This window comes from Acanthochromis polyacanthus, chromosome 19 (assembly GCF_021347895.1).
Source record: "Acanthochromis polyacanthus isolate Apoly-LR-REF ecotype Palm Island chromosome 19, KAUST_Apoly_ChrSc, whole genome shotgun sequence".
Classification (NCBI taxonomy): domain Eukaryota; kingdom Metazoa; phylum Chordata; class Actinopteri; family Pomacentridae; genus Acanthochromis; species Acanthochromis polyacanthus.
Window position 1 is genome coordinate 26683718 of NC_067131.1, and position 16580 is coordinate 26700297.

The 16580-nt window shown below is 40.3% G+C and overlaps 1 protein-coding gene across 13 annotated transcripts in view; it reads left to right on the forward strand.

Annotated features, from left to right (window-relative positions):
* rbfox3a (RNA binding fox-1 homolog 3a) overlaps nucleotides 1-16580 on the forward strand; it is a 600072-nt gene that overhangs the window by 315994 nt on the left and 267498 nt on the right. The window lies entirely within an intron of this gene.

Below are 16580 nucleotides of genomic sequence, written 5' to 3' on the forward strand. Positions count from 1 at the left end.
ACCACTCCTCCCTCACCCGTGTCCTCACCTCCCTCTCCGTCTCTGTTTTTTTCTCCCTCCTTCTGTCATCTTCTGTTCGTCCTTTCCATCCTATGCTCTTCCTTCCTCAGGCATCCTCCTTCCTCTTCTCAGTGACTTGTCGCTCAACTTTCACTGCCTTTTACCTTCTTTCAACATCAACCGAAAGGGGATTTGATGTATAATTGATAGTGATTGTGGATTCAACAGGTGGATGAAATAATAATAATAATAATAATAATGATAATAATAATAATAAAACACACGAGTGCTCTCATATTGTTTTTGCAACATTATTACTCTCATCAAGATGAAAAAAAAATCATCTAAAATAATTTCACTTATGCTGGTGAAAGCCAATAAAATGAAGTTATTTTTTGAATGATCTGATGATGAGAAGGCTTCATGACACACTTTGAAATATACAGCTCCATCTAAGGTCCCCTCATTCGTAGTGTTTTGAGAAATTCCTATTCTAATTTTGAAATAACTTCATTGTTTTAATAAGTTGACAAGTAAGGCGTTATCTCTTACAAACAATCATAGTGAAACACTTCAGAAAGACTGTACTTAATGTATGAAGATACTGCAAGGTTAATAACATGTTTCAGACAGTTAAGCCTGTAGGGTAGGAGTGTGTTCGTGTGTTGATGTAAGGCTGCATGATGTTGGGGAGATGATATATATAAACGGTCAAGCCCAAAATTATTCATACCAATAGCAAATTTCGACTTAAATGTACTTTTAAATGTAACTAAAAGCTGAGAAATTATGTTTTCCCACAATGATGCCTCTTGTACATCATCTTATTATCTTTTGGGAAACACGTGTGTCATTTCTAATAAAAAAAAAAAAAAACTTGCTGGTTGAAGAAAAGTAACTTTAAGTCAAAATTTGCTAGGGGTATGAATAATTTCAGACTTGACTGTAGGTAGATGCACAGTGAAAGCCTGTGGATATACCACAATATCTACAGGTTGACAAGACGAATCCCAGCCTGCAGAAACACACTACCAAGTCAAAATAGGAAAATAGTGAAAACTTTGGCCTGGCCAGGTATGTCACCTGAGTCGATGATGAACACCTCTGGGGTGTTTTAAAGAGTGCAGCAGAGCAACACAGCGCCCTCACCAAAAAGCAGCTGAAAAAGATAGTATTTGAAGAAAGAACACTATCAATCAAAGGTTTTAGAACACCCTAATTTTTCCATTTTTTTAATTGTAAGTGATGCATGTTAAATGTCTCTTTGTACTCTGAAATAAAAGCATACAACCATTTTTTTTAAAAAAAAGATCTATTTAGAAACCAAAATGTATTCTAAACATTTGACTCATGAAAGTAGCCACCTTTGGCAGCTGAACACACTCATGGCATTCTTTCCACAATGAAAATTAAATATTCTTCAGAAAGTTCTTCCTAACTCTGTTGCAGAAGTTCAAATAATGCTGTGGAGTTTGTGGTGCCACAGTGTGTTCCAGCACTACTTTTATGCAGACAGAGGGGCTTGTAAAGCAATCAAGAACATTTGGGACACCTGTAGGATTTGGTAGCACCAACTTTCAAGGCTTGATCAACCTCCATCACTACAGAACAGCTTTAAGTTGTTAAGCCATTTCTTGTTCCCTGAAAAAGGCCTTTTGTATTATCCTGAAATTCAGTTTTGGGTAACCTTATCTTTTTTCTTTTTTTTAAAAGTTTGGCAGTACAACACTTAGCTTTGTACCATTTCAAGATATTCATTGGACTTGAACTACTTGAATTTCAATAAACTGGAAAAAATTGGATGTTCTAAAACTTTTGACCAGTAGTGTATCTGCAGAAGTACCAGTGTGTCACACCGGAGTTAGCCATGCTGAGGACTGAGTTTGTCATCAGAAATAATGGTGAACATTTGAAGTACTGAAAAAATAAAATGAATCTCTGTAAAGAAATTTTTTTTTTCCCATTTTGTGACATGAATTTTTACATCTACATTATACGTTTTCAATTTTACATTAGAGCAAATATTTTACTGTTCCGCTTAGAAGCAATGAAACACGGTAAGGTAATACCAGTTTGAATTATTTGACATTTAAATCATAGTCCACCTCCTTCTGTTGTGTGCTGTATATTAACAAAGAAATCTGTTTGGCAGTTTCACAAGCTTCTACAACAACCAGATTAGACCATTATGCTCTAATCACTGAGCTTTGAGTGTTGTATCAGCTAGCAAGACCACACTGTAAATGCAAACTTCATGGCATCCATGTTTTAGAAAACATTAGAGGAGGTTGAAAACATTAAATGACTAAAATCAAATTCTAACCATTTTTCATGATATATCTACACTCTCTTTGGAAAGCCAGAGCTAGCATCTTTACCAATATACTCTCTATATTCAGACTCATGACATGTCCATAAAGCAGATTTTGTATGCAGATAAACTACAGTCAAGTTCTAGTGGTGAATATGTGAACAAGCAGGCAGCTGCAGAGTAAACCAGCACTCCATGTCTGGCTGTATGCCGACAGCTTGTTTGCCCTCAAACACCATCAATCTGTTTATTCAGTTACCGGCATTTGCTTTTGTATATTGAAGCCGTCTGCATGCTGGGAAACAATAGAAAAGAGACATTTACAGACTGAGCCCTTAACTCTTATCGATCACTTTACTGTTTCTGTCTTCAGCCTTTTTCCTCTCTTACTTTTTTTACATGTTTTTTTAATATCTTGTATTTTCTTTTTTCCTCAGCTTTTTGTTTTCTCTTCCCTCCATTTCCTTTCTTATCATCTTGCCCTGCTTATTTCCTCTTTCTTGTAATCTCTGTCACCTCACTTTCTTCCTACTGCATGGTAGTATATCTGGAGAAATGAATGTTCCTCCTGCTCAAATGCAGGTATGGAAAAATGTGGGGTACAACAGAGAAGGAGAGAGAGAGATGGTGTTAATATTGATCTTGCTTAATTAGATTCCTATTGGAGTCCCTTGGGGGATTGCGGTGGCGAAGTCTGAATTAAAGGGAATTCCATTTTAAACAGCAGCTTGTTTGGACACAAGACGAAGAAATCAGTGCTCCTCATATTTGATGTATTCACATCGCTCTGCTCATTCTGATCCTTCTCTCTCTGTTTAATTAGACCTCTTTTTGTCTGTTGTTGCTGTCCTTTTCTCATGCTTGGCAGCATTTATGTTTTCTGACTTCCTTTGCTTTTTGTTTTTCTGTGTGTGTCTGTGCACACACAGGGACTTCCTCTGTCTAATCACACCCACCATAAGTAGATGTGGTTCAGTGCTCTCTGGAACATGTATGATTAACCCGAAACATGTGTAACCCACAGGACGTGGGTTTCAGCAGACAAAGTGCTGTGATCCATATGGCTGCATATGCTCAGAGATTAAGCCTTGCATTTTCCTAATGTTTCCCATGTTTCCCCTTCTTTTCTCAGGGTACTTGAGAGGGTCAGTAGAAACTGCATGAAAAGGTTGGATTCACAGGATGAGCAGTAGATAGACACAGTACCAGAATAAGCTATGCTTGCTTTTCAAAGAAAGTGTATTTTTTGAAAATTGTCAACTGTATTAAAGTATTCGCACCTGCACACAACCTACATGCTACCAAGGATGTGTACAATAGTAGTATTATTGTACAGATGTTCTTTGGCATGTCACAGCTGTAAAATTGTAGCCTAGCCGCGCTAGACAACCCACGGCAACGAATTTAATTCTCTGCCAGGGTGGGTCTAGTTACCCTCCATAAGGCTCGAGGCTGGATGCTCCTAAAACTGGCCGGACGAATCACCATGAAGTGTAGAGTCAGAAGGCGGGCGTAACTAAGTGACGACAGAGGCGTGACGATTCTGACAGAAACAACCAGCGCACAATAAACAGTTATCTTTCGACTCGGCTTTGGCCACAGCCCTTAAAGATTTGAAGCTAAAATTCAACTTGAAAGATAAACAAAGGACGACACTGAAGTGTTTCATTGAGAAGAAAGACGTATTTGGACTTATGCCAACGGGATATGGCAAATCCTTAATATACCAGTTGGCTCCGCGGCTCCGCTGGTTGGGAAGCTAACGGGACTTAGCCACAATCCGCCGGTGCTCTAGGAACTACGTCAGCCTATTCGTTGCGTTGATTGGTTGTATACCTACCCAATTGCTGCAGAGGGATTTGATAGACAACCTTTTAGCCCGCCTCCCTCCCTGTCGAGCTTCCCTAGACCCTTGTGCCGTCAGAAACATGGGTGTAGCATGGCTAGGCTAGTAAAATTGTCCTATAACAGTTACTTTATTTCATCAAGTGTGAAACATCACTTCTCCAAAATACTGAGAGATTGCTTCATTTTACATTTTTCCTTTGTTGTGCCTTTCATCACAGAATGGAATACATCTCAAAGATTTGCTAAAATCAGTGAAGTCAGTGTAAAACCTTTAAACAAACTTATTGAAATACTTTGAAATTCAAAATCTCAACCCTAATGTTATTGGAGAATATAAGACTTTTTTTTACTTTTGTGACATTTACATTATTTTCTTATTTTCATGTTGAAATTCAACGGCTGTGAAGTTGCCATATATGGTTCCTTGCTAGTTAGTAGTAAAAAATATTCAAAGGAATATATATGTCATCACTTAGCACAACTACTCAACCGTAAAATGTGTGAGTTTTGTCAGCTAACCATGGTTAGTTGTGATGTTTCAACCAAAACGATGGAAGAGGACCGAGTCGGAAGTCCGTCTTTTTCCAACTTTGGGGAAAAGAAGAAGTTTGATAAGTTCTAGGCCTTTGCTGATTGTTCTGTAATGTAGAGTTATCTTCGAAGATTGGCTGGATGAAAACCACATGCTTGTTGACCTCACTGGGAGGCACAAATTTAATGTGTGTGGAAGTTACCAAATATGATCACTTGCCCCATAAAGGGATAAACATGTATTGCAGCATGAGTTAAAATAAGGTTCTGGCCGGCTAAGCAAGGTAGCCCCTCTTTCAGCGACATCCTCCTGCTCTTTCTAAAGACTCTCAAATTGTTCCCAGGGCTGATGGGATACCTATACCTTTGGAGTCTTCTCTCATTAAGCTTCAGTCAATTCCAGCCGTTTTCAGTACAAAAAATCGCTAATATTCTATTTTTAAATAAAAAAAATAACGAAAAATACAGGGAATATTGGACGCACATCGCGAGGTGCATTTCCTTGAAAACGACCGATTCGTGGATTTTATACCGACTTCAGGACATGTTTTGGACAAAATAGTTTACTGGCTTGTGCTGTCTGGATGTAAAAGGTTGGATTATGGCCGTTTTTTGTGGAATCTTTTTTTTCTGTGTGTAATAATAAACCCGGAAATGTGAGTCGCGCTGTGTGCGTTGAAGCCGTGTATAGAGAACGGATGGATGAATATTCGTTTTTGTCGGACAAATGTGTTTTTCTCACCCGCTGTGGTAATCACATCTGAAAGTGGTTTATACCGGCGGATTCATGAGAATCTAAGCTTTCCATCGGCGTATAGTGTTTGTATAATCGGGTTTGCAGCCGTCGGACATTCTTGAAATTCCTATGCAAATTAGTACGCGCTGAAGCGTAAAGGGTTAATGTAGCTGAATACCGCCACTCAGGAAGGAGTTTTCATGAGATACTCAACCATCTAAAATGGCTCATCATGGAAGCCAGTGTTTCTACACCAAGTCGTTTTTGAATGCCTGAACACCTCATCTGGTCTCTGAGGGTTAACCCAGCAGATACCTTGTGTTGCAAACTTACTGTAGTTTCTTGTGTCTGTAACCACTCAGTGAGGAATAGAACAGACCTAAGAACACGCACAGGTACTATTATTTACAGTATTAGGCATTGAGGACATAAATTCTAGCATCAGAGCCACAGCCAGTCATGTAATAACCATTATACTATAGAAACAGTTACTTTTAATCTGTATCAACCATAATGCAGCAGTTTCCTCATACTCTAAGAGCAGTCAGACTGAATAGTCAGCAGGTAATAGGCAATGAATCTACAGTCCGATTGTGGTGCTTTAAAGAATCTGGCGAACTCTGAAACTCCCATGTAATATCTTTATTGTACAAGATGCAGTTCAGCATGAGAAATGTTAAAGTCAGCAAGAATATATGAGAGCTGGTATCAGCAGCAGTCAAGTTGAGTACGCAGATGTACAGTTCTTCCCTTAATAGGTCCAGTGAAATGACCTTTGCAGTGTGTGTACTTTTGTAAAAGTTGTGTGCCACCAATATGGTATCAAACTTATGGGTTTTAGTTAGCATTACATACAAGTCTTGTCAGTTCTCTTTCTTTTATCCTGTCTGCAGGTATTTTTTTATGGATCAGTTTTTCTCACCATGCTGAACAGTATAGTGGTGGTAGTTGTAGATAAAGCAGTTACATAATACTATATACCGTGTTTCTGCTAATTAAATAGAACATGATGCTCCTCTTGAGAAATGATGGTTACTCCTTGTCAACTCTGGAGATCAACAATATTACAGTGTGTGTGTGGTGTTACTACTGTCAATTTCTTACCAAGTGACAGGACTTTGTTAAGAAATCAATGTAAGAAATCAATGTTAAAATTAATGAAAAGACACATGTATATATATTTTTTAAAAAACAGTGCACATACCAGTAAGGATAAAGAAATGATCTCACCTTCATACACATAAAGTACCGATAGCAGATACAACCTGGAAATGCACGAATCTAGTGATACCCAGTCCAAACCAGCCACTCTGAACCTTAACCTTACATAGTGCAGCGGCTTTGTCTAGACTGGGTATCACCCTGCACTGACCTCAATGTGAACCCCAACATGAAGTCTAGCCGTACGAGGAAGCTGCTTGGAGTACATTGCTTAGATTGAGGCGATGGGAGACTCGGGGTCGTGGGTGTTTTTAGACAGCAAAGCCGATCTTGCAATTGTATCACCAGTCCCCTACTGACCCCACCAGAGGGGGGTTGATGAGAGGCCCAGGTGGCAGCAGGCTACAACACCTTGGGAGTCCTGCACAGTAGTTGCAGGATACCGAATGAGGGTAAAGGGGCTCAATTATCAAGCTATGACACGCTGTTAATGAGGAAGAGAGTTAACGTTCTTGGAGTTTGTTAATTAAACTGCAATTTGTCTTCTCGTTCTGTGCTTTTATGGCACTTTGCCTCTGGTGCTTTTAAGTAAAACTGTGGAGCATTCTATTGAACCGTTTTTAGATTGTGTTTGATAGGCTATTGTTTTGTTGTCCAGGCCTGTGTTCTGGAATTGGCAGGAGACAAGAACTGCAGCATTGTAGTAAATGCACTGTCAGACGTGAAGCCCATTTTGCAGTGAGTCTGCAACTTAAAATGCTCATATACTTTGAAGGTGTGACTGACTTTCCTCTAATTTCCAAACCCCCTTTAGAAGAGCAGTCATTATCTTTGTGAAAAGCACATGTTGTGTTATCACAGACATCTTTGCGGGGCCTTTGTCTCACCACCTCGACCAAAACCTGCCTACTGTGCCATTTTTCACCTAGAGGCTCATTTGGTTCAGTGAGTGATTGATTGGATGATTGATAGAGGCTTCTTGCTCTCCTCCCCTGCCTGTCGTCATCCACCCTTTCTTTTTACCTCTTGGTTCCACCGGTTCACCTGTCCTAACAGTTGACACGCATCTCTCCATCTGCATGCACTGGAGCTTATCTGACTGGCAGACCACCTAGACTCATCAATCCATTCATTCTGCCCCCCCAGAGCCTCCCTCCTGCTCCCCTTGCTGCCATCACTCTGCATCCTTAATTGAATATTTTCAATATATTCCCTGTGGCTCAGTGAGAGGGGTCACTTGTTTCTGATTGCCTCTCACACACCTGGCATTAAGGGTTTTCTACTTTCTTTATCAGGCAGCCAAGTTGTCAGGGGAGGAAAGAAAAATGTGCGTATATATGGTTTGAGTTAAGCCTGTCTTTCCGTCTGTCTGGCTGTCACCTTCTTGTCCTATTCATCTCTGTGTCTGGCAGTGTAAAGAGTGAAGCCTCAGCTGCAGATTTGAACAGAGAAGCTGTTTTCTTCACATCTGCTTTGTCTGCAAAGTAACGTTAGCTCAGTACAGGAGTTTGTAACTATAGGCTTTTTATTATTATCAAGCTGATAAGCAACTGTCTAAACCGTTTCCACCATTACAGGTTTTATCTGCTGCAGGATCAATGCTAAACTGGCTGTCTGTATCATCGTTGGATATTTGGATTTAATCTGAAATAAAAATAATAACATGTAGTGATTTGTTATTCTAATCATTTCAGATTAAATCATTTTAAAGTCAGTATTCAAATTATTAGCCTGGAATGTGGCCAGCGTGGGTGAATAATAATAATTCAGAGCCAGACACACTAAGGTAAATACAACATGTCTGTTTCTGTAGCGCTATTATTAAAAGTCAAATAGTTCACACTTTTCCTTTTTACAGAAATACTGTTTCCACAATTACTGTCCATTTTTTTGTGCACTGTTGCTGTCGAGGGGCTGCACAGTGGCTCGTACTGTTGCCTTGCAGCTAGAAGATCTGCAGTTCACGTCCCAGCTTGGGTGTGGGATCTTTCTGCATGGAGTTTGCATGTTCTCCCATGCATGGGTTTTCTCTGGGTTCTCCAGCTTCTTCCCACAGTCCAAAAACATGCTCAGGTTAATTGGTAACTCTAAATTGTCTGTAGGTGTGAATGTGAGTGTTATTGTATGTACCCCTGTGATAGATTGGATAAACTTCAGCCCACCGCAACCCTAATGTGGATACAGCGGTGTGTAGATAATGGATGGATGGATATAGGCTGCTGCCAGTGATTAAAATCTTTTGATTTGAAGTATTGAGTCTCATGGAGGGCAGTGCAAAGCAAGTTCTTGGTAATTTGTTAGAGAACTGGTCTAAACTTTGGGCTGAGAATAAATGTCTCAGCTCCTGTCATAACCTCTATTGTCAATTTAATGCTTTTGTCAGGGAGATCAAACTATATTTTCGACACAAAGGCACAGAAGTTCTGCAATATTGCATTAAACATAAACTAATTGAATTTACCACTGCCTCACCAGGAGATGCCATTATTGTGGTATTTTTCTGATGTGTGGATTTACAAACAGCAGGATTTTTCACCTTGTGTTCTGGGCCACCTGTGTCTAATCTTGGTGTCTAAATGTACTTAAGTGCATGAGGCATTGTGTAATGGTATGTGTGGCTGCCTCTGTGTGATCCACATCACAGTGTTATTCCCCTTTGATAGCTCTCTGATTGACTTCATCTGTCTCTCATCAAGCTTCTGTCAGCCCTGCTGCTGTAGCTTTACACACACTTTGAAGCTGTTTGTATGTGCGTATCTATGTGTGTTTTAATGTGTGCGCATTCACACCAGCATCATTAAGAAACACACAAGAAACCTACCAAATCACAGGCGTGCCTCTGCGCAGTGCAGTATCAGCTAATAAACACACCCTCATCTCAGATTAAATTATCGAGTTTCACTGCAGTTGCTGACAACTCTGTCTGATTTATTTGGCAAAGAGGGCACCATTCATTAGCTTACGTCCGCACAGCTAAGGGTTCAAATTCAAGACAAACTCCCAGACTAAGCTTCACTGAGCAATGTCAATGAAGATGATGATGTATGGAGTAAAGTTGGAGGTCCACCAATGTCACTAAGATTTATCTTCTGGAGGCTATGAGAATCTGTCCAAAATTCACTGACAATTAGTCCAGTAGTTCTAAAATATATTTTATTTTGGACCATTTGAATGGCTCAAAGGACCCAGAGACCAGTGCTGCTATCCACTAAGCCCTAGTGCTAACATGTCTAAAAATGTCAGATTTTGATATTGCACAGTTTAAAGGCATTTAGTGTGCCTGCTATTTTATAGAACATTGATAGAAGAATTTACTTACTGTACTTTAAAATCACTCAGACTTGATATAGAACCTCATGACTCCAAGATCACAAGTTGGCCTCCGTGCTATAAAAGAAAGTATAGAACTCCAGCCAAGTAATCCATGTAATATGAGGACTTCTACTGCACACACTGACTGTTTGGCTTGATGAGGACGGTGCAGTGAATCAGGTGGTAATCAGCAGCTCTGGTGTTTTCCTGTTGAATCATGCCTCTGATTATATGTCAGCTTGCCCATGAAAAACACATCCATTAATCGACTTATCAGTTAATGAATTTTGCGCAGATTTTTGAGAGCTGTAGCTTCAAATTAGAGTCAAGAATGACGCCCTTCACACGTGTGCGCACGCACACACACACACACACACACACACACACACACACACACACACACACACACACACACACACACACACACACACACACACACACACACACACACACAAACCCTGGGACAGAGGGGGAAAAAAAGAAAGAAGTTGTGAGATAACAGGAAAACCTATCAGCACTAGATTAGTTCTGTGTAAGAACGCAAACCACTAGCTCTGTGTAAACTATGTGCTCCTTCACAACTATAGCATCCTGACATGCACAGACACACACAAATACACACACACACACAACTCTGTACACACACAGAAACATGGAGCCTCAGGGCAATGGGGGAAAAGCTGCTGAAATGGCTGTTCTCTGCTCCCTACGGGGCCTGTTACGGAAAACCATTTTAGAAGCTAAATAAACAGGTCTGTTAATGGCCTTGACTGCCTTACCATATTTCTGCAGTCAATGGCTTTGAAGAGGGTAAAGGTCAAAGGGCAGCTTCAAGTTCAACAAGGGGAAGTGTGACATTTACAAGGTTGGTTTAAGGCAATCTCCAGTCAGTCTAATTGTAGAGCATAGTTCTCACATATAACTAGTAGGCAGCAGATTAAGGATACCAAAGTCTAAAGTGAAACCCAGAATTACTTTATTTCTGACTGCTATTAAGATGCAATCTCAAGATTGTTAAGCTGAGACAAAACTGTAAATTCAACACTGTCTACCAGAGTGAGAAGGCCCCAAGTGATGTTCTGATCAGCAACACTGCTGCATCAAAAATACTGCCTCCTGGTTATACCAGCAAAACTTTGCTCAGCTGTGGTGAAATTCAATACAATGATGTCTGACACAGCACTTCCATTAACCAGTCAAATATATCCAGTTGAGAATTGTGGTCAATCATTTCATCAGCTGCACTGGAAAAAATGCTCCTCTCAAAACAAGAAAAAAAGAAACGATTTTAATGAACTTTGACCTTGAAATAAGTGAAGAAAATCTGCCTATAGAACAAATGAAAAATGGCTTGGTGAGATTTCTTCAAATAAGATGTGATATTTCGAATATTGAGATCTTAAAATTTGCTGGGAAAACTGATTTTAACCTAAATTTTGCCAGAATTGTCAAGCGTAGGTGTCTTAAAATAAGCCAGATATGCTCAAAAAATAGCAATTTTTCCACTCGAAAATAGATTTTTGCTTTCATGTAACCTCCTAATTTGAGATGCATGAAACTTATTTTGAGTTTTCTTGTAAAATACAACTCAAAACAAGATCATTTCAAGATTGTTTGACTTAACAAGATATTTAAGATAGATGCATTGTCTTAAAACAAGTCTCTCCATCTTGCTGAAATGTCACTTGTTAAGTGAATTTATCTTAAATCAAGTGGGATGAGACATTTTGACTAAAAATGAGACAAATAGACTTGGTAAGATTTTGAGTTTTTGCAGTGTCTAATGTTCGCCTTGTGATCCTTGAGGAGAAAGCGAGTATTATAACTTTACTGAAGTGCAAAATCATATCTCATATTATTATCTCATTCCATTAGTTTACATGTAGTGGCTAGTGCTCAGGAAAAAAGCACGCCAAAAACAAACTGTGTGTATCACATCAATGACGCTAAGGAATCGTCGTTTTATTGTGTATATATGATACTGAAGCTGCTGAAGGGCATTTGTTATAGTTTGGTTTGTACATGGGTGTGAACACCTAACTCTGAATATCCTAATGGCAGCAACGCATTCCTACATAGTGTGGGCTTTGTGGGTCTCATTGCATCGAAGTGCAGATAACAGCATGATAGTGAAGGAACAGTGCGTGCCTGAGAGTCTATCTCAGCTAAAACGATGATTAAGGGGTCCTGCCCTTTAAATAGACAATCCTGTTGACCCAATTTAGAGTCACAATCAATCCAGCACTCGCCACATTCATTGAGACGCTAAGCATTGATTTTCTCTTTTCTGCTGGCCCTGCCTGCCTGCCTGCGCACAGCAAAGAGGAGGGAGGGGAGCCCAGGGAAGTAATCCAATCTACTAATACATGTACATAATGGAATTTTGAGGGCATTTTCTTAATTTAAAAGACTGCAAAAAACAGTTAAATCAGTTTTCTATGTTGAATTAAAAAAAAAAAAAGAAAGAAACGCTCATATCTTTACATTTGGTTTACATACAGGAACTGAGTTAGTCCTTTAATGTTAAATGTTTAAAATATTTGGGTCACATTTCTGAGCCTAAGCCATTTACATTTTCTTTTTCTGATGCTGCTGCTAATGATTGCCAATGACTCATCATCATGTGAATAAAGCTATTAGATAGCACTCAACAAATTTATGACAGTAATGAAATAATGTTCGTGTTTCAGTGTTACAAGGATGAAATAATCACTTCTTTTGAGAAATGTGAAGTGGCTTTTTCACTTTCACTTCAGCACACACACATGCACACACTCACTGATGTTCCTGATTATCTTAGCAGCCACTATAATCTATATGCATCCTTGGATGACTGTATTGTTAGGTTTTAATATAATTAGCTTTGGATCAATACAGCCCTCCAGTCGAGGTAAGGCAAGCACAGCTGCCACAAACACACTCACAGACCCACACACTTACACAACTCTTCCATACAATACAGGAGACTTTATAACAACCATTGTACCAAACTGGAGTATCCCTTTATGACTTTCATCCGAAGGACTGCAGTAATTGTTGTAGTGATTGAAAGTTGAGATGCAAGATGCCAGCAGCAAAGAACTAAGCTAAATATAAATGGTCCGCTGTAGAAATCTTTCTTGACCAGCTGTACTGAATGTCTGTTTATTCTAAAGCTGTAAAGCTGCTCTTCTAGTGAACACCTAGTTCCTTAATACACCATGTCTGACGGGTTCGAAGATGTTTCTTGTGGCTCCTCTCGTCAAGATTCCCAGGATCCAATGCAGAGATTGTTCTGCAAAGAGTGTGCAGCCCAAATCAAATGGATCACAGCAGGCCTTCCAGCCATCCAAAGCTGTTTAAATCAATCCACTGGACTTTTAAAAATTCCAGCCATTCTGCTGACAGTCAGCCACCAGGTTGACCATCTTGCTGTCTTGTGCCTGCTTCATCCAGTTTTCCCAGGGGACTGCAGGTTCAAGCAAGTCAATATTCCTGGTTGCCACAGACATCAGAACCATGTCTGGCCAAAGGGTGGTTGCTGCAAAAGTGTCTAGGAACCTCAGTTGTCTCCCTTCATTGACCAGGAACTGCCAGCTATTATAGTCAGACTGCCCTGATCCTTTGGAGGACAAAGGAAACAAAACTGATAATGACCCTCTTTGGGTGTCATGCTTGCTGTAGCTGATGCCAGTGCAGATGGTGTCTGGTCCTGGCCACAAAACTTAGTCATGGCACCAACTATAACACCCTTCTCCCTAGGCTTTTAGGCAGCAGTTCAGGGTGTGTTCTAAAGATCCTCTTCTCTGGCAGAGTTGGCAAAAAGGTGAGTCTAACAGGCCCCAGCTGAACAGATTCGATGGACCCAGGACATCATACACCACTTTCTCCAAGAACTTGAAGCGCTATGGTTTGGCCTTCCAGGATTCTGTCCAGTGATGTTGCAGTCCACTGCATTGTCTCATGTGGTCCAGGCCCCCTGTTTGCCCTCACCGTTCCACAGAAGCAAGCTTTATCCACCTCTGCACATACCTCCTCCTGGTACTGGGTTTGGGTTTACTGTCCCCGAGGTGACATTCACATTTTTTCCCCATAGATTCAGAACGCTGATTGGACTGCACTTTAAGATCTAATTTTTAATTATTTATCAGGGCATCACTCAGATCTTTTAATATATTAGGTGATCCGAGCCAACTTTATTACGAATGTTTCAGATTGAATAATAAATAAAATCATAATAAAATATCAAATTTAATCTATAATCAGACGTTGTGAACTCTGTTTTCACTAACCTGCCGTTCCCAAACAAAGAAATGCACAGTAGTGCCAGTGGTAATTGTGCAGACAACATATATTCATTGCTGTTTTGCTGGGTCTCTTCGTCATCATGTGTGTTGTCCCGTGTTTATTAAAGAGGCCAGGAAATGTTTATACAACCACACAGGGTGTATGCATGATGGATTACATGTGTTAAGCCTTGTGTTAAACAGGTTACTCATTATAATGTTTCCCCAAGGGATCATTTATACACCAAGCAAAGGTCTCTCTCCTCCTCTTACTCCGTCTCTCACACCCTCACCCACAGTGTTGACACATTAAATGGCTTTTCATCAGTAGTGATGGTTTCATATGTAAAATCAATGACACAGTCCTTTCGGGTGCATTTAAAAAGGGGCATAGAGCTAGTTTTATATCTCTGGACACACACATACACACACAATGCACACAGTCTGTGCAGATGATGACCATCAGATAACACCTCAATCATGTAAATGGAGTTCACAAAACACAGTGTGAAATGTACATCTATAATATTGAATGTGTGTGTGTGTTACTCTGTGCAACAGTGTTTCCAAGTAAAGGCAGGGTGAACTCGAATCTCTCTCTCCTAGTGTGTGAGATGTCTTTTTCCAGTCACAGGGATAGATGGATGGAGGGAGGGGAGGTATCAAAACCTGTTGAATATTTTACAAGTCTACACTCCACTACCCCACAGCAAGAAGTCCCCGATGGTGGTGTGAAAGAGTGTGTATATAAGTGTGAGAGAGAGATTCAAGTTTGACAGCTACCATAGTGGGTATCTCAGGACTTCACATCTTGGGTCTTCAAGTGTGAGTCATAGCCATTTCATACTAACTGTGCGCACAAACACGCACACACGTACACACACACACACACACACTGAAACAGAGTCAAAAAGTGAAGAAAATATAAGAGAAAGGAAGGTTGGTCTTCCCTCCTGCAGCAGCTAACACAGACCAGGGAACTGACTGTTCACTTCAATTGAAATATGCACCAAAAAGTCATCCCTGGCTATATGTACAATGTTGGCTTACTTCAGCTGACCGCACTGATGTTGCAGAGACTTTTATGTCCTCTGGGATTGACACCTGATAGTGTCTGTTTGGCCAAAAAGACCCAATATCTAATGACAAACACATGTCAGTGCACACCAAGGGAGCACTGGTGTTTCATTTTAATGACATTAGTATTCACTAACATTTGCAGCACTTTGTCACATAACACGTACCACCTTGCCTGAAGCAAAGTATTAACTATTGTTATTTTTTATTAAGCTGCTGTGAACTGCACACAGGTATCTGATGCTTGCATTCGGCATGTGTTACCAAGATGTAAGGGTGTTTACATAAAGTTAGACCAGCTTTCCCATGTCACAGCAATGACTGATGTTTGAGTTTGTCGATCGAGTGTATTGCCAACAGGTTTTCTGTGTTTAACTGCACATCATTAGAATAAGAAACAGTTTCATTGTCAAGTAGGTTTTCACATATGAGGAATTTGACTTCAGGTTTTAGTGTCTAGAAGTAAGCAGTAACATGAAGATTATAAAAAGTGTTTCCAGTCAGAAGGCAGTAAGTGTTACAAGACAAATAAGATGGAGTTGCAAGTCAAATTTGCAGCAAGTGTAACCAAAAGACTATATGTAAAAAGTAATAGACATACTTCCAGTGTGTAGGAGTGCGCAAATTATTTACCTGATAATGTACAAGGTTGCATAGTATGTCATGGAAACAACTAAAAATGTGCAAAACAAGAGTCCATTTAAAAGCAGAGCACTGATGTAATGTAACGAATCAGTGTCTGTTGTGGGGACAGAGACAGAGCCACTGATGGTTTCTGGCCTTGCTGAAGAGGTCAATCTCTGTTGGGAAAAAGCTGTCCATGTGTTGTGAGGTTTTGGTTCTGTTGGACCGCAACTTCCTGTCAGAGAGGAGGTGGATTGAACAGTTTGTTTCCAGGGAGGTAAAGGGTCGGCCACAATCTTCCCAGCATGCTTTAAGGTCCTGGAGGAGTATAGGTCCTGGATGGTCAAGGGGTTTCTGCTGGTCAGCTTTTTGGAAAAAAAAGGGATAATATGTTGCAGTTTGGTCTTGTTCTTGTAGTGTATCAAACGGTGATGGAGGAGATGAGGATGGGCTCAGTGATGGAGAACTGGAAGTGCATCATCGTCTTTGGCAGCTTGAACTTGCTGCAGAAGGTACATCCTTCATGATGAGGGAAATGTTCAGCTCCCAATTGAGGTCCTGGGTGATGATGGTGCCCAGGAAGTGGCAGCGCTCCACAGTGTTCACTGGGGAGTCACACAGGGTGATGGGGTGGTGGAGCTGGGTCCTTCCTGAAGTTTACAATCATCTACACTGTCTTCAAAGCGTAGAGACAGGCTTGTTCCCCCCAGAGATG